Here is a 19,435-nt window from a genome sequence, read left to right as displayed (position 1 = left end):
TCTTGTGTAACTATATTAGATTATCAAAAATGTACATCCATATGAAGACACATTAGTGATGCATTTCGGATCGATTATGATCCTTAAGGGGGCTTTACATGCTGTGATATCTGTAACGATATATCGTCAGGGTCACGTCGGTAGTCAGGGCTGTATTTTGCCTTCGTGCTGCCCTAGGCACTTTAAGTGGTTGCGCCCCTTAGTGACAACGTAACACTGAGTTTTCGCACACGACATCTGTTTAAGGCAGATCTACTCTGTAAAACACTTGAAAAAGTATCAATGAGAAACAAAGGGCACTAACCCCCCCCCCCCAATGGGGATCACCACGGGCACATCAAAACATAGCATGAGTATAAAATATTCCCACCACACCGTCCCCACTTATATACTGTGACTGTCACACTGCCCCTAATAAACTACACACTGCCCTCCCTTATAAATTATACCCACCACACCTTCCTCAATTATGAAATATGATCTGCACATTGACCTCACATCATGCTGCCCCCTCCTCACAATGTCCCATGCATGCTGCCCCCTCCTCACAATGCCCCATGCATGCTGCCCCCTCCTCACAATGTCCCATGCATGCTGCCCCCCTCCTCACAATGTCCCATGCATGCTGCCCCCTCCTCACAATGTCCCATGCATGCTGCCCCCTCCTCACAATGTCCCATGCATGCTGCCCCCCTCCTCACAATGTCCCATGCATGCTGCCCCCTCCTCACAATGTCCCATGCATGCTGCCCCCCTCCTCACAATGTCCCATGCATGCTGCCCCCTCCTCACAATGTCCCATGCATGCTGCCCCCCTCCTCACAATGTCCCATGCATGCTTCCCCCTCCTCACAATGTCTCATGCATGCTGCCCCCCTCCTCACAATGTCCCATGCATGCTGCCCCCTCCTCACAATGTCATATGCATGCTGCCCCCTCCTCACAATGTCCCATGCATGCTGCCCCCTCCTCACAATGTTCCATGCATTCTGCCCCCTCCTCACAATGTCCCATGCATGCTGCCCCCTCCTCACAGTGTCCCATGCATGCTGCTCCCTCCTCACAATGTCCCATGCATGCTGCCCCCTCCTCACAGTGTCCCATGCATGCTGCTCCCTCCTCACAATGTCCCATGCATGCTGTCCCCCCTCACAATGTCCCATGCATGTTGCCCCTCCTCCCAATGTCCCATGCATGCTGCTCCCTCCTCACAGTTTCCCATGCATGCTGCCCCCTCCTCACAATGTCCCATGCGTGCTGCCCCCTCCTCACAATGTCCCATGCATGCTGCCCCCTCCTCACAATGTCCCATGCATGCTTCCCCCTCCTCACAATGTCCCATGCATGCTTCCCCGTCCTCACAATGTCCCATGCATGCTGCCCCCTCCTCACAATGTCCCATGCATGCTGCTCCCTCCTCACAGTTTCCCATGCATGCTTTTCCCTCCTCACAATGTCCCATGCATGCTGCCCCCTCCTCACAATGTCATATGCATGCTGCCCCCTCCTCACAATGTCCCATGCATGCTGCCCCCTCCTCACAATGTTCCATGCATTCTGCCCCCTCCTCACAATGTCCCATGCATGCTGCCCCCTCCTCACAGTGTCCCATGCATGCTGCTCCCTCCTCACAATGTCCCATGCATGCTGCCCCCTCCTCACAGTGTCCCATGCATGCTGCTCCCTCCTCACAATGTCCCATGCATGCTGTCCCCCCTCACAATGTCCCATGCATGTTGCCCCTCCTCCCAATGTCCCATGCATGCTGCTCCCTCCTCACAGTTTCCCATGCATGCTGCCCCCTCCTCACAATGTCCCATGCGTGCTGCCCCCTCCTCACAATGTCCCATGCATGCTGCCCCCTCCTCACAATGTCCCATGCATGCTTCCCCCTCCTCACAATGTCCCATGCATGCTTCCCCGTCCTCACAATGTCCCATGCATGCTGCCCCCTCCTCACAATGTCCCATGCATGCTGCTCCCTCCTCACAGTTTCCCATGCATGCTTTTCCCTCCTCACAATGTCCCATGCATGCTGCCCCTCTCCATGAGCTCCTAATGCTGCCTTCCTCTTTTTCATAATGACACCTCCATGCTGCCCCATTCATCATACTAAGACCACCACACTATCGCTTATGCTGAGACAACCCCCCACACACACACACTACACCACTCTTGATATTGACTCCCCTACATTGCTCCACTCCATACTGAGCCCACACATGCTGCCCCTTCTCCATAATGAGCTCCCAATGCTGCCCCCCTCTCATTCCTTACACTCCCCCCATCGATTTTGTCATTGCACTATCCCTCAACCCTTGTCCTCTGTCTCTAGGATTGGCCCCTCTCTCCCATTCCCCCAGCAGCAGCCGCTCTCCCCCGCCTTCACCAGCAGCCTCTCCCCCAGCATCAGCCTCTCTCCCCCCAGCCCCCCCAGCATCAACCTCTCTCCCCCCAGCGTCCCCCAGCTTCAGCCTCTCTCCCCCCAGCATCAGCCTCTCTGCCCCCAGCATCAGCCTCTCTTCTCCCAGCCTCCCCCAGCATCAGCCTCACTCCTCCCAGCCTCCCCCAGCATCAGCCCCCCCAGCATCAGCCTCCCCCAGCATCAGCCTCCCCCTCCCAGCCTCCTCCCTCACAGCCTCTCCCAGTATCAGCCTCCCCCAGCATCAGCCTCTCTCCTCCCAGCCTCCCCCAGCATCAGCCTCCCCCTCCCAGCCTCCCCCAGCATCAGCCTCCCCCAGCATCAGCCTCTCTCCTCCCAGCCTCCCCCAGCATCAGCCTCCCTCAGCATCAGCCTCCCTCCTCCCAGCCTCCCCCAGCATCAGCCCCCCCCTCCCAGCCTCCCCCAGCAAAAGCCTCCCCCCTCCTAGCCTCCCCCAACATCAGCCTCTCTCCTCCCAGCCTCCCCCAGCATCAGCCTCCCTCAGCATCAGCCTCTCTCCTCCCAGCCTCCCCCAGAATCAGCCTCCCTCAGCATCAGCCTCCCCCCTCCCAGCCTCCCCCAGAATCAGCCTCTCTCCTCCCAGCCTCCCCCAGCATCAGCCTCCCTCAGCATCAGCCTCCCTCCTCCCAGCCTCCCCCAGCATCAGCCTCCCCCCTTTTAGCCTCCCCCAGCATCAGCCTCTCTCCTCCCAGTCTCCCCCAGCATCAGCCTCCCTCAGCATCAGCCTCTTTCCTCCCAGCCTCCCCCAGCATCAGCTTCTCTCCCAGCCTCTCCCAGCATCAGCCTCTCTCCTCCCAGCCTCCCCCAGCATCAGCCTCTCTCCTCCCAGCCTCCCCCAGCATCAGCCTCCCTCAGCATCAGCCTCTCTCCTCCGAGCCTCCCGAAGCATCGGCCTCTCCCAGCATCAGCCTCCCTCAGCATCAGCCTCTTTCCTCCCAGCCTCCTCCAGCATCAGTCTCTCTCCTCCCAGCCTCCCCCCTCCCAGACTCCCTCAGCATCAGCCTCCCTCCTCTCAGCCTCCCCCAGCATCAGCCTCCCCCAGCACCAGCCTCCCCCAGCATCAGCCTCTCTCCTCCCAGCCTCCCCCAGCATCAGCCTCCCTCAGCATCAGCCTCCCTCCTCCCAGCCTCCCCCAGCATCAGCCTCCCCCCTCCTAGCTGCGCCCAGCATCAGCCTCTCTCTTCCCAGCCTCCCCCAGCATCAGCCTCCCTCAGCATCAGCCTCTCTCCTCCGAACCTCCCGCAGCATCAGCCTCTCTCCTCCCAGCCTCTCCCAGCATCAGCCTCTCTCCTCCCAGCCTCCCCCAGCATCAGCCTCCCTCAGCATCAGCCTCCCTCCTCTCAGCCTCCCCCAGCATCAGCCTCTCTCCTCCCAGCCTCCCCCCTCCCAGCCTCCCTCAGCATCAGCCTCCCTCCTCCCAGCCTCAACCAGCATCAGCCTCCCTCTTCCCAGCCTCCCCCCAGCATCAGCCTCCCCTAGCACCAGCCTCTCTCCTCCCAGCCTCCCCCAGCATCAGCCTCTCTCCTCCCAAACTCTCCCAGCATCAGCCTCCCCCAGCATCAGCCTCTCTCCTCCCAGCCTCCCGCTCTCTCCTCCCAGCCTCCCCCAGCATCAGCCTCCCTCAGCATCAGCCTCTCTCCTCCCAGCCTCCCCCAGCATCAGCCTCCCTCAGCATCAGCCTCCCTCCTCCCAGCCTCCCCCAGCATCAGCCTCCCCCAGCATCAGCCTCTCTCCTCCCAGCCTCCCCCAGCATCAGCCTCTCTCCTCCCAGCCTCCCCCAGCATCAGCCTCTCTCCTCCCAGCCTCCCCCAGCATCAGCCTCTCTCCTCCCAGCCTCCCCCAGCATCAGCCTCTCTCCTCCCAGCCTCCCCCAGCATCAGCCTCCTTTAGCATCAGCCTCCCTCCTCCCAGCCTCCCCCAGCGTCAGCCTTTCCCCATCCCAGCCTTCCGCAACATCAGCCTCCCCCCTCCCAGCCTCCCCCAGCATCAGACTCTCTCCTCCCAGCCTCCCCCAGTATCAGCTTCTCTTCCCCCAAGTCTCCCCCAGTATCAGCCTCTCTCCTCCCACCCCATACGCAGATCTCCAGTCTGCATTAGAGACACCCCCACGCTCCTTATGAATCCTCAACTCTGCGAGCACTTACCTGCTCCAGGGCCCGCCGTCATCTTCCTGGCTCACGTGAGTATCCTCTTCTGACACCGGCTTCCATCGCTGCGTCCTGCTGTGAGCTCTGCATGTGAAATCCACACAGCATTGGACGCAGCACAGAGGAAGGAGCGGATTGGCGCGCCTGTGACCCCGGAAGTGCAGGCGTCGGCAGTTCCGGGGTCAATCAGCTCTCTGTGCCCGGCCGCCGCAGTTTGTCTGCATTCGCGTCTTTATTGACGCAGATACAAATAAATAAAGGTGCGCCTCTCCCCCCTCCGAAAATACAGCTAACTTAATGAATGTGTAAAAAAAAAAAAAAATTTTTTTTTATTTTTTTACTGCTAGAAGGTGCCGCCCCCTGCATCCTGCCGCCCTAGGAACGGGACCACGGGTGCCTAATGGTAAATACGGCCCTGTCGGTAGTGACGCACATCCGGGGCCGTTACCGACATCGCAGCGTGTAACACAAATGAGCGACGATCAACGAGCACAAAAACGTGAAAAATCGTTGCTCGTTGACACGTCGCTCATTTCCTTGATATCGTTCCTGCAGCAGGTACGATGTTGTTTGTCATTCCTGCGGCACCATCGCTATGTGTGACACCGCAGGAACGACGAACATCTCCTTACCTTCCTCCACCAGCAATGTGGAAGGAAGGAGGTGGGTGGGATGTTACGTCCCGCTCATCTCCGCCCCTCCGCTTCTATTGGCCAGCCGCTTAGTGACGTGGCGGTGATGTCGCTATGACGCCGAACGCACCTCCCCCTTGAGGGAGGAATTGTTTGGCCATCACAGCGATGTCGCTGCACAGGTATTTGCGTGTGACGCTGCCGTAGCGATAATGTTCGCTACGGCAGCGATCACCACATATCGTGCCACCGACGGGGGCAGGTGCTATCGCACGCGACATCGCTAGCGATGTTGCAACGTGTAAAGCACCCTTAAGTCATAATATGTGCCAGTAGTCATAGGCATAGTTGCGTATGCTATGACTAGGGATCATAATCGATCTGAAACGCTTGAGTAACTGTACTTTATGTCTTTGGACGCATATTATGGATATTCTAATAAAGCCAAGCAACAACTTTATCTAGATTGTTGGTACTGGAAATCTCTTCCTTTCTTTGAAGTGAAATATTAATTACAATAATATTCCAGTTATATGTTTTCAGTTCTCCAGTTGGTGCTAAGTGTTTTGATTTGGCTTTAAAACCACATGCCAAAAATATGACTGACGTTGTAACTATTTAAGATATGCAGCTTCCACATATGACCGTTGGGTTTAAGCTGACTAATAACTCCTGAAATATAAGATATCAAGCATCTGGCACATACTGAATATTTAGCAACAGATCTAACATTGTGTTTCCTCTGCAGTGTTAGAGATTATATTCTAAAGAAAGCTTATTTACCAACATCATTTTCACTATCATGAAAGACTCTTATGAATAATAACATTGGGAAACATTTTTTTAAGGTGTAAAATCTTTTTGGCCTATTTTTATTTTTTCATCTCATTCCAAGCACTAAACTTTTTTTTTACTTATTCTGTTGAGATATAACAGTTTTATACTGGTTTTTTTTTTGTTTTTTTTCTGTCTAAGTTAACTTTATTCTATACCTCACTGTAAATTCAGCTAAATCAAATTATATATATTTTCTTTTACATTTTAGTAATGTGGTACAATAAAACCACTTTTATAAAAAAAAATATTTTTGTGTCTTGGAGCCAAAACAATTTTATTTTTCAATTGAAATGGGTGTGTAAGAGGCTATTTTTTGTTGGATAGTTTTATATTTCCATGTTAACATTTAGGCTAAATATTATTTTTTACCAGATTTATTTTTTTAGAATACAAACTAGTTGATCATTTTCTTTCCAGTTTAAGTTAAAGGGTTGCTTGCTCTCAACTATTTTTTTCTCATAAGCTGATGCATAAAATAACAAACTGACATCTATTTGCCCTCTCCGTTTCGTCCATTGCTCAAGTCTTTGTTGTTTTTGCTGCAGTGGTGACATAACCTAGACAGTGCTGCAGCCAATCACGGGGTTCAGTGGCTTAGTTGATGTAGGTGGTACAAGTGCAAAGCTCAATGATTAGCTACAGCGCTGTTGATGTGATGTCACCATTGCAGCCAATCAACAAAGATTGGAAGAGGAGCAAAGAGTTAGTGCTTGCTCTGGGTAGAGTAAGTAAAACTTGGTTTGTTATTTTATACATCACTAAGCCTGTGGGCTAAAAAATAAGTGAAAGAGGACAAACAGTTACCTTTTTAGGGGTGTTGCTGTTTTTGTTAGCCCCATTTGAGTGTATGCAATTTTTCAGATTAAAGGATGCTTTACACGCAGTGACATTGCTAGTGATGTCGCTCGTGAAAGCACCCGCCCCCATCGTTTCTGCATCATGGGCAAATCGCTGCCCGTGGCGCACAATAACGCTAGGACGCGTAACATGTAATTAACTTTCATTGTGATGTCACTCTTTTTAAAGGGGGAGGTTCGTGCGCTGTCACAGCGACGTCACACAGCGGCCTGCCAATAGAAGTGGAGGTTCGGAGACCAACCGCATTAACAACACATCCACCTCGTTGCTGGCAGGACACAGGTACGTTGTTCGTCATTCCCGGAGTGTCACACGTAGCGATGTGTGCTGCCTCGGGAACGACGAACAACCTGCGTCCAGCACCAGCAACGATTTTTGGGAAATGAACGACGTGTCAACGATCAACGATTAGGTGAGTATTTCTGTTCATTAACACTCACTCATAGGTGACACACGCAATGACGCCGCTAACAACGCCGGATGTGCGTCACGAATTCCGTGACCCCGACGACATCTAGTTAGCGATATCGTTGCGTGTAAAGCCCCCTTTAGTTGCACTTTTCCTCTCAAAAATTTGGAAGGAAAATGAAGGGTGTGTCTTAAAATCCGAATATAGCTTAACGGGAGGTGGAGAATTGGCGGGGGCTGTCTGTGCAGCTCTCTGTGTGAGCTGCCGGGTGCCTGTCTGTGCGGACGGTCAGGTGCCTATTGGTGTGTGCTGGCGGCTGCGTCTCTTGTGCCGGCAGCTGGCTGCCTCTCTGTGCTGGCAGCCGGCTGCCTCTCTGTGCAGGTGGGTGGGTGGCCTGCTGGCTGCCACTCTGTGTGGGCGGCCGGCTGGCTGTGTGGACCGCAGTGGCTGTGCTGGCAGCGGAAGCTGCGGTGGCTGGGCGGCGGGTGTCTCAGATGGTTTGTCCATGGTCCGGGCTTCAAATGATGGTGCCTGGAGTCAGCCCATGTTCAGATGGAGTTGTTCAGTGAGAGCTCGATCTGTGCACATGCCGCTCCGGGTGCCATTTCTTTGAAGCCCAAACTGCCAACAGAGCATCTGGGACACTCGCTGCACCGGCCTGCTCCACCACACAACCACCGCAGCTTCCACTGCCAGCAATGACCCGCCACTGCTGCACTGCCCCCTGCCGCTGCTGCCAGCACTGACCTGCTGCCACCAGCACTAACCCACCACCGCTGCCGCCATCACTGACCCATCGCTGCTGCCACTAGCACTGACCCACTGCTGCCAGCACAGACCTGCTGCCGCTGCCGGAAAATATCCGCCGACGCTGCCAGCACAGACCCGCCACTGCTGCCAGCACAGCCTCTGCCTCCTGTGACCCCGCTCCACCACTGCTGCCGCCCCATTCTGGTAAGACAACACCAGAGTACAAGACGGACCCCATTTTTTTTTAACGTTTTTTATCTCTAAGTTAAGGGGGGCGTCTTATAATCCATTGTATCTTATTAAACATTAAAAAAAATACAGTATGTTTCTGGAAGTTTAATTTTTATTTAAATTAGTTTTACCAATTTTTTTCATTGATGATTTGAAAACGGTGTTCTTTTATACAGTAGTTGAAATAAGTATTGAATACATTACCAATTTTCTAAGTAAATACATTTATAAAGGTACTATTGACATGATTTTTTCAGCAGATGTAGGTAACAACCCATCCAATCTGCACAGGTAAAGAAATCAAACCATAGATGTTCATAAAATAAGCTATGTGTAATAATGAGAATTGACACAGGGATAAAGTATTGAGAGGTGCAAAAAGTAATGGAAAGTCATGAGACTAGCTGAAATTTATCAGTAATTAGAAAGCAATCATGCCACTTAGTGAAAAATAATATCAGCTGGTTCAACTGATGGCTTAAAGGTGTCTTATTACCAAGGTGCCACATAAGTAACATCAAAAGTAGAAAGAACATCATTTCACCATTAATTGGCCCCGTAAAAAATTTTAGACAGAGGAGGGAAGAAAATTATCAGAAGAGTTGCCCAAGAGCCAAGAACCACCTATGGAGAGCTACAAAAAGACCTGGAATCAAGATACAGAAACAATTGTTCAAAGAAAACAATATGTAATGCACTCAACCTTCATGACCTGTATGCAAGCTCACTATGCAAGACTCCATTTCTGAACAAAAAGAATGCTGAAGCATGTGTAAAGTTTGCTTAACATTTAGACAAGCCTGTGGAATGCGGGAAGAATATAGTCTGGCCAAATGAGACCTAAATTGAATTCTTTGAATGCCATAATAGACACAATGTTTGGAGGCCAAAAAACACTGCATTTTAGCCCCAAAACACCATACCAACAGTGAAGTTTGGAGGTAGGAACATCGTATGGGGCTGTTTTTCAGCATACAGCACTGTAAAACTTCATATAATTAGAGGAAAGAGGAATAGACAAATGTTCAGAGACATTTTTGATAAAACTCTGCTGTCATCTAACCATTTCAGCAATACAATGATCCCCAACGACAGCCAAGAAAACTATCCATCTGTTTCAGAGAAAATTAATAACATTTTCAATACTTGTTTCACCCGCTGTGCAATGTATTGAAAAATATAGTGTTCAAAAGCATTATTACCTGGCAGTGCCCATCAAATGTTACACAATATCAGATATTAAGGGAAAGAAGAATATTTGGAACCTTGAGTATCAGTCGGGGAGTGATTATTCTGGGCTTCCCATTGAGCATTCACCATTCCGTGGCTTTGTTAGACATCATCATCTTTCATGCATATTCCCATCTTTCAAATTTCTGGCATAATAAGATAATATGAATGGAGAGTGTTATGAGATAGATGTGGGTCACAGCAGTGGGACCATCATCATATATTTATAGCATTTCTTGTAGATAGCAATCTGAAAGTAAAGAGTTAAATGAACTTACTAATGAGGTCAACAAGCCCAAGTACAGATATACCTGACAGCAAAGTTGGGTATAATTTAATTTGATCACTTGTAAAGTGCAGAACTTAGAGGGAACACTAGATATACAGTACCTTAAATGTATGAGATTGGAAAATCCATTCAAGGAAGATATCAAACCATTACTTAAATAAAATCCACATATTCAGCCATGATCAAATATTTTGAGAGCATATTTTATATATTCACTATTTGGCTAGTTAAGAAACACTATCAGATTTGTAAATGTTATACCACTTCTTTAAGCCAGAAGAAATGACCACATGTTCTCAGTAGAGTCTTCAACTTAACACATTCTTTTGTAATGGTTATATTTATATACGGTAACTGCATGAAAACTCCGCAAACTCTGCATGAAAACTCCTTTTTTTACAGCAAAAAGTTTAGTTTTTTAAGAATTTCTTATTAGCTGAGATCTTCCATTCTCCCAAAACATAAGTAAAATGTGATTGTACAATATTCCTAATTATTTTAGTTTTAAGGGGCAAAGTTTCTACTTTTGCAGAGTGCCAAATTGAGGTAGAGAGACTTATAGGTCACAAAATGCTCCTTTCAGAAAATAAATATTTAAATACTTTTTACAGAAAAGAACAGGGTCTTTATTGCCAACCATTAGAAGTAGCAATTCTAAAAGTCAATATAAGCTTTTTAAAGAGCCTTCCCACATGAATCAGGATATATAGCCAAACCTGAACCTCAATTTGCAGACACGTTTTTTAGGCTTTTTGCCCCTACAAAGCAGAAGAAAGGGTTGGTTGGGTGAAAGGCCAACATCTGTCAGCAAATGGAGATTGTAGTATTGCTATTTATTCTCTGTCATGTGGCAAAGCTCTTCAAAGGGTTGACATTGACTTTTAGAATTGCACATTCCAATAGATGGCACTAGAGACCCCTTTCTCTTTAGCAAAGAGGCTATTTGCTGACATTTTCACGCATACAAACCATGCCTATTCTAATTCACAAAAATTGTTAGCTATTGATGAACCACTGACATGAAGGGTGTTATATTGTTATACATATTTATAATGTACATGTTTATTTCTGTAACAAGATGTGTTTAAAGGGGTGATCCAAAGGCCAAAATATTTTTCATTCTAAAATCCCTATTTATTTGGTGCCAAAAATAAAAACTATTTTCTAATATACTTGCATTATAAATTCCTATCCTTCTCTAACTACACTATTTAACTGTTTTTCTATTTTATTTTCTCTATTTCCTTTTGGATAACACTTTGAGAATCCCAGTGTATGCTGGGATACTAAAACAAAGCGTCATCAGTGATGCTTGTTTCAGGGACTGGGTTATTCTCTGAGACCTGTGCACTGTGTGATGTGCACAACGATCCACATGCCAGGTATTCTGAAAAATGCATACTCAGTTGCTGGCTCATTAATGCGGATCTGAGCTGCTCACTGTCATTGTGCATATCACACATCGCACAGTGCGCAGGGATCAGACCAGCCTCTAAAACGAGCATCACTTTTGGCACTTCATTTCAGGGAGGGAGAGAAGCTGAGGCAATGACTGTAGCCTCTTCCCCCTGACGCCTCATTTGAGTATCCCCGCATTCACTGGGATTCTCAACAAAGTGTCTTCAAAATGGAAATAGGGAAAAAAGAATAGAAATGCTGTTAGGTAGTGTAATTAGGGAAAGAAAGGGAATTTTTAATGCAAGTATAGTAGAAAATAATTTGGATTATTTCACTAAATAGATACTAATTTAGAATGAAAATTACTTTAGCCTTCAGACTACTACTTTAAAGGAGTTTTGCCAGAACACACTTTCCTGTTAAATTCTCCTAAACAGGTATCAATGTTTATAGAAAATATTAAGAGTGGATAACTTCAATAAATAATACCTTTTTATATGTTTTCTAGTTTACTTGTGTGCCCTTTACATCGTACTGAACAGGAGAGATTGGGGGAGGGACTATGAGAATGCCTCTGTGACCACAGCTGCCTCTCATTCATTGGCTCAGCTGCCTCATCACTGGCTTTATAGTCTGCTTGCCCACTGCTTTGGTCAAATAGTCCATTACCAGATTCCTGCCAGACAGATATCCTTTTTATTCTCCCTTGTTAGTTATCATCCCAATAACACTACCTCTGTTCATCTTTCTGAGTAAAAAGGTAGACATGACTCTGATCCAGTGGCCACATCGGTAGTTTGTTTATACAATAAGTACCATGCAGCGTGTTTGTGAGAGTGATAGGAAAGGAGCAACATAAGCAACATGCAATATGAGTAAATAAGAGTAATGGCCGTATACAAGTATATGTGTAAAATAATATATAGAGTGGCACAGGGTGGTAGTCATGGGCGAGGGATTGGCTTTGAACACCTCAGCTCGCTACATGAAAAAGCTAGTCCTGATCCTGGGTGTGTGGACTTGTTTCATGTGGGCAGTGCAAGCCGCATACTGCTGCTGATGTTGACTTGCCAGGACCCGATATTCTTTGTGACAACTTCACACTTCTGATAGTGAGCACAAATGTTCCAGCACATTACAGTTCTATAAGGCATTTTCAGTCACAGTCTTAGTACCCACTGGGTTGCTTTGGATCTTACTGATGCTGTGAGCTTCAGCACAATCCAGCTCAACAGTACAATCAAACTCAAGATGGTTACTTTCCCTGGCAGCTGCTCCATGCTTAGTCTACTTACAGAGATGAAGATTAGTGGTCCAATCACTATGGCCAGAGTCAAGCCTTGAGCTCTTAGACGGTCAGGGAGAATCTGCTTGACTAAGTCGACTTTAGTCACATATCAGTTAGGATAAACTTGTTACCTTGATGACAAATGGGCCTGGCCATGAGTGTCCTGTCCTACGGCTCCTATTGTCTGGGTTTGTTCCGTTCAAGGATTGGTCATTCATTTCAACACTGTTTGCACTCATTGTCTCGGACAACTCTGAAGAGTCACGCTATCTCCTCTCCAGTCTTTATGTGACCTCAAAAATTACATACTATCTGTCCATAACTCTCAATTACTACCTTGTTTCCCCGAAAGTAAGACAGTGGTGTCTTACTTTCTTTTTACCCCCAAAAGTGCCACTATGTCTTACTTTCGGGGTATGTCTTATATTGAAAAAAATCCCACAGCAATCGCAGCAAGTCTCCATGCAATGTACTGTATGGGGACTTGCCGCGATTGCGCCCTAAGTGTACCGCAAGTTAAGGAAACTTAACCACCAGCGGCTGCACATGGAGGCACTGAGGCTGTGTGAGTTTGTATGTTGTCCATGGTCCTGATGGACCACGGACAACATTACTGCAACATCTCAATATTTCTCGGTAGCCGAGCGCTCAGCTGAGCACCCGACCGCCGGCATGTGTCAGCTCTCAGCTGAGCGCTAAGCCGCCGGCATGTCAGGGCATTCAGCTGAGCGCCAGACCGCCGGCATGTGTCAGCTCTCAGCTGAGCGCTAAGCCGCCGGCATGTCAGGGCGTTCAGCTGAGCGCCAGACCGCCGGCATGTGTCAGCTCTCAGCTGAGCGCTTTGCCGGCGGCATGTCAGGGCGCTCAGCTGAGCGCTTTGCCGCCGGCATGTCAGGGCTCTCAGCTGAGAGCTGTCACATGCCGGCGGCATGTCAGGGTGCTCAGCTGAGCGCTCGGCCGCCGGCATGTTAGGGCGCTCAGCTGAGCGCTTTGCCGGCGGCATGTCAGGGTGCTCAGCTGAGCGCTTTGCCGGCGGCATGTCAGGGCTCTCAGCTGAGAGCTGTCACATGCCGGCGGCATGTCAGGGTCCTCAACTGAGCGCTCGGCCGCCGGCATGTTAGGGCGCTCAGTTGAGCGCTTTGCCGGCGGCATGTCAGGGCGCTCAGCTGAGTGCTTTGCCGGCGGCATGTCAGGGCTCTCAGCTTAGCTGTCACATGCCGGCGGCATGTCAGGGTGCTCAGCTGAGCGCTCGGCCGCCGGCATGTTAGGGCGCTCAGCTGAGCGCTTTGCCGGCGGCATGTCAGGGCGCTCAGCTGAGCGCTTTGCCGGCGGCATGTCAGGGCTCTCAGCTGAGAGCTGTCACATGCTGGCGGCATGTTAGGGCGCTCAGCTGAGCGCTTTGCCGGCGGCATGTCAGGGCGCTCAGCTGAGCGCTCGGCCACTGTAACTGTACTGTAAAGAGGAAAAAAAGTAAATAAATTTTTACTACGTCTTACTTTCGGGGTATGTCTTACATTAGCCGACCCCCCCAAAACCCCCGCTACGTCTTACTATCGGGGGTGTCTTACTATCGGGGAAACACGGTAGATCTTCACTCTCTAACCTCTTCTAAAATTAACCCTCTATCATCCTATAAACCACCTCCTCTCATTGTGAGCCAGTCCCAACACCAAACCGCTACTGACCACAGAGTCTGGCAACTTCCCAAACAAGTACTATGCAACACATTACCACATATAACATTATATTTCACATTACGTTAACAACACTATGTATCACAGGTTACGCTTTACAATTTCCATGATGCCTTTTTTACAAAAGAAGCAAGACACCATGCACTCCACACTACACAGCAACACAACTTGATTGATGTCTTCTGGGATAGGAACGTGACAGTAGTAGTCCACCCCTCCTACACCGAGACCATAGAGAAGACCTATAGCGATAGCATTGGGAGAGGCATGTAAGGGGCATGTGTGAAGCGTAATATGTGGCCCTGAATCAGTGAAGCAAGGAGCGGCTATCTTGCTTTATTAGTTACTGCTGACTCCAGTATTTGGGATCGATTTGTCTCCTGACTACTGTGCTCTGCATAGTATAGCCAAGATGACAGAGCTCGTTCGATTTCAGTGCTATGTAGTCTGTTGCTGCCTGTGCAGAGTGCAGAAGTCAGAGGACAATGCTCTGCACTGGCAGCATCAGCCTGAGGATACAAGGAAGCATCTGCCCGCTGCACTGATTTATGTTAGGCGGGAGAGTGTAATAGAGTTCGATATAACTTCTTTGGCAGGTGAGAAGCTTCTGCCCTGTTAATGGGCTGGGAACGTCTCTATATATATGCACTTCAGATGTTACCCGCACATATCAGATTTTGGTATGAGTTCTGGCTGACGTCTGCGGTGGAATCCTCCTGCATATCATAGGCGGCCATGAATCCGCGCATGCTCAGCCAAAAAGAGATGATTAGATGGACAGACATAGCAGTAAGTAATCCTAACACTAGGGGGCATTATACTAACCATTATATGTAAATATCTTTTAAGCAAAGAATCATTTTTAATGCATTTAAAATTCAAAAATATTCATCAGCTGTCTGCTGCCCTTGCAGTATGTTATATCGTGGCACAACCCCTTTAAGGATGGACTTTTACTGTAATTTTACTACTTAGCTTGTTTATGAAAGTTTTACATAATGACTTTTCAGGAGGAGTATTATAAGCTATATCTTACATATCTTACACTGAATGTTCAGTTATGCTAGTATTTATGCTATTGATTAGAAATGATTATTACTTATACTCTATCAATAAAAAGTATATAATTAGAGACATTTGCTGTAAATAATAGGGCCATTTCATAACTGTCGTCAGGATTACATCCTCGGGACATTCATGGGGAAGATTCTGGTGTTAATAGACTCCGAAGGAAGAACTGAATTCATTGCCCCGAGAGGACGCATACTATAAATTGTAAACACTAGAATTATCGCTCTTCTGCATCGACATAGCAGACTTTTTTCTTCTACATAAACCTAATTGACAAAGTTCCTTTGAAAGTATGTTCAGAAACATTTAATTCTTATGGGAATGTAAATTATACTGATGACACAGGCTGGATAGCTGCAGCTGGAGATAACAGCAGCTGGGAGGGATTGTTGTGGAATTTTTTAGCATTAAGTTTGTTTTTACTTCAAAAGATCCCACCTAAAATCTGAAACTCTATGCTACTCTGTAACCTGTAATTATATTACTTAGCTGCATTAGATGCCAGAGGATTTCATGCATCCATTAACAAAAGCCTTTTTGGGGGAATTTTGGGTAATTGCGTCCTGCTTTATTACTATTTCCATGTGCAACATCACACAAGAGAATAGTAAAAGTAAACACATCAACATGCTACATACTGTCCCATTGTCAACAGATATATTAACAGCTTTGGAAATAGCGTGATGCACTGTGTGAGTTAATTGATGCCTTGGGCTGTTTGTGGTGGGACGTTTATAAGGGACACAATGAACTGGACTGCCTGTATGAATAGCTAATTGTCATCAGAACAATTTTGTGCATTGAATGAGGCAATTACTGGAGGCACGTTTAAGCTGTAAACTCAATGTAAACGTTAAAGTTAATTCAGGCATAGTAAAATAAAGTTATATTTTGGTGCAACACAATGGATGGGGTTTTTTTTTGAGGGTGTGTTTTTGGCAAAAGAGTACAAAACAAATGTATAAGGTTCTGAGCACTGAATATGCGTTGAGCTCAAATTATATATCGGGAAAATCTCTATACAGTAAAAAAATGTACTGAAAAGACAACAGGCGCAATATGGGGTTTTATCCTTGTAGGATAAAAGGATGACAGACAGGGATTTTCTCACTGTGGAAAAACTCAGCAGCAGTCCCCGTGGAGTAGATTTAGCATGGATGGAGAAGTGAAGGGGTTAATACTGCGCTGCCAAATTCATGTAACAGACAGAAGTGATTGACGGTGATTTTATTCTACGCATTTCGGAGGGCTATACTTCCTTCTTCAGGACAAATCACAAATACACATCAGCCAGAAATTGTTGAAGGTAATTTTTTTCTACGTGTTTCGGAGGCTATGCCTCCTTCTTCAGGACAAATCACAAATATACCACTGACAGAAATTATTGAAGGTTATTTTATTCTACGCATTTCGGAGGTTATGCCTCCATATTCAGGACAAATCACAAATATATTTGTGATTTGTCCAAAGGAAGGCGGCATAGCTTCTGAAACGCTTAGAATAAAATCACCTTCAATAATTTCTGTCTCAACCATGAACTTGGCAGCGCAGTGTTAACCCCTTCACGTCTCCATCCACACTATATCTATATATACATTGAGAGTTCAGTAGACAAGCATAAAAAAAGTAATTTCAGCCTCTGGCTGTTTTATAATTCTTGGCATAATGGCTTTTCATTGCTATAGAAAACTCACCAGACTCTGCTGTCCTATACAGAGGACAACCACAAGTACCCTACCATGGATTTAGCCTTGGATGTACAGTACAGACCAAAAGTTTGGACACACCTTCTCATTCAAAGAGTTTTCTTTATTTTCATGACTCTGAAAACTGTAGATTCACATTAAAGGCATCAAAACTAGGAATTAACACATGTGGAATCAAATACTTAACAAAAAAGTGGGAAATAACTGAAAATATGTCATATATTCTAGGTTCTTCAAAGTAGCCACCTTTTGCTTTGATTACTGCTTTGCACACTCTTGGCATTCTCTTGATGAGCTTCAAGAGGTAGTCACCGGAAATGGTCTTCCAACAGTCTTGAAGGAGTTCCCAGAGATGCTTACCACTTGTTGGCCCTCTTGCCTTCACTCTGTGGTCCAGCTCACCCCAAACCATCTCAATTGGGTTCAGGTCTGGTGACTGTGGAGGTCAGGTCATCTGGCGTAGCACCCCATCCCTCTCCTTCTTAGTCAAATAGCCCTTACACAGCCTGGAGGTGTGTTTGGGGTCATTGTCTGTTGAAAAATAAATGATGGTCCAACTAAATGCAAACCGGATGTAATAGCATGCCGCTGCAAGATGCTGTGGTAGCCATGCTGGTTCAGTATGCCTTCCATTTTGAATAAATCCCCAAGAGTGTCACCAGCAAAGCACCCACACATCATCACACCTCCTCCTCCATGGTTCTTGGTAGGAACCAGCCATCCATTCACCTTTTCTGCGTCGCACAAAGACACGGTGGTTGGATCCAAAGATCTCAAATTTGGACTTATCAGACCAAAGCACAGATTTCCACTGATCTAATGTCCATTCCTTGTGTTCTTTAGCCCAAACAAGTCTCTTCTTGTTGCCTGTTCTTAGCAGTGGTTTCCTAGCAGCTATTTTACTATGAAGGCCTGCTGCACAAAGTCTCCTCTTAACAGTTGTTCTAGGCATGTGTCTTCTGCTAGAAAACTGTGTAGCATTGACCTGGTCTCTAATCTGAGCTGCTGTTAACCTGCGATTTCTGAGGCTGGTAACTCGGATAAACTTATCCTCCACAGTAGAGGTGACTCTTGGTCTTCCTTTCCTGGTGCGGTCCTCATGTAAGACAGTTACTTTGTAGTATTTGATGTTTTATGCCAGTGCACTTGTGGACACTTTCAAAGTTTTCCCACTTTTTCAGACTGACTGACCTTCATTTCTTAAAGTAATGATGGCCACTTGTTTTTCTTTACTTAGCTGCTTTTTTCTTGCCATAATACAAATTCTAACAGTCTATTTAGTAGGACTATCAGCTGCGTATCCACCAGTCTTCTGCACAACACAACTGATGGCCCCAACCTCATTTATAAGGCAAGAAATCCCACTTCTTAAACCTGACAGGACACACCTGTGGAGTGAAAACCATGTCCAGTGACTACCTCTTGAAGCTCATCAAGAGAATGCCAAGAGTGTGCAAACCAGTAATCAAAGCAAAAGGTGGCTACTTTGAAGAACCTAGAATATAAGACATATTTTCAGTTGTTTCACACTTTTTTGTTAAGTATTTCATTCCACATGTGTTAATTCATAGTTTTGATGCCTTTATTATGAATCTACAATTTTCAGTCATGAAAATAAAGAAAACTCTTTGAATGAGAAGGTGTGCCCAAACTTTTGGTCTGTACTCTATATGGATTAAGGGTATACATACAGCAAAAAGCTTAAAAGTAATATATAAGATAATTTTAAAATAATATAGAGATAATCTATTGTTTATTTTCCCTCTGGCATGGTAGTTAGACCCAACAGGAATTTCCTAAAGCTGATACCATTAATCCCTATGGTCTTGTTCCTAGCATGTAGTGTATTACTTGCTATTCTGGACTGGTCTTAGAATTACATCAAAAGTTCAACATGAGTTGCATTCTTTGATTCCAATATGGAAGATGAACTAATATACAAAGTGCCCAACGTCATGATTAGACGAGTTATGAGCTCAGGCATAAAATAACTAGCACATGGGAACCTTAACGTAATGGGGCTGTCTCAGTCCCTGCTGATCCCTAGAATAAAGTGGCAGTGGTAGTCTTTAATTAGAAAAAAAGGAAAATACATTGACAAAATGGGACAAAAAAGGGTATTATGCTATATTTAAATTTTGAAGACATTGTCATGTCAAAACATGCACTGTAGTCATCTAGTATTGCTCAGTCACCCAAAGTACCAATAGCTATGGTAGTTATTTCCAGTGAGAATGGAAAAGAATCGGCAGTTATACTTTAGAAATAAATGTAGTATCTCAGTACCTTCTTGCATCAGAAAAAGAATATTCATGCGTCACTGGAACATCTGATAGTCTTCTCATTGGTTAAGGGAAAGAAAACTGAATTATATGGAATATTACTGCATCTATGAAGTAAGCGCTTATGAATGGCTCTTGGCTCTGCTTGTAAATTATCTCCTTGGATTCCT

The 19,435-nt window shown here is 46.5% G+C and overlaps 1 protein-coding gene across 1 annotated transcript in view; it reads left to right on the top strand.

The window, feature by feature from the left end:
- Positions 1-19,435, top strand: part of SEMA3D (semaphorin 3D) — a 301,084-nt gene that overhangs the window by 58,916 nt on the left and 222,733 nt on the right. The window lies entirely within an intron of this gene.

The sequence above is a fragment of the Anomaloglossus baeobatrachus genome, chromosome 4, assembly GCF_048569485.1.
Source record: "Anomaloglossus baeobatrachus isolate aAnoBae1 chromosome 4, aAnoBae1.hap1, whole genome shotgun sequence".
NCBI classification, from domain to species: domain Eukaryota; kingdom Metazoa; phylum Chordata; class Amphibia; order Anura; family Aromobatidae; genus Anomaloglossus; species Anomaloglossus baeobatrachus.
This window is presented reverse-complemented; position numbering and strand designations above follow the sequence as displayed.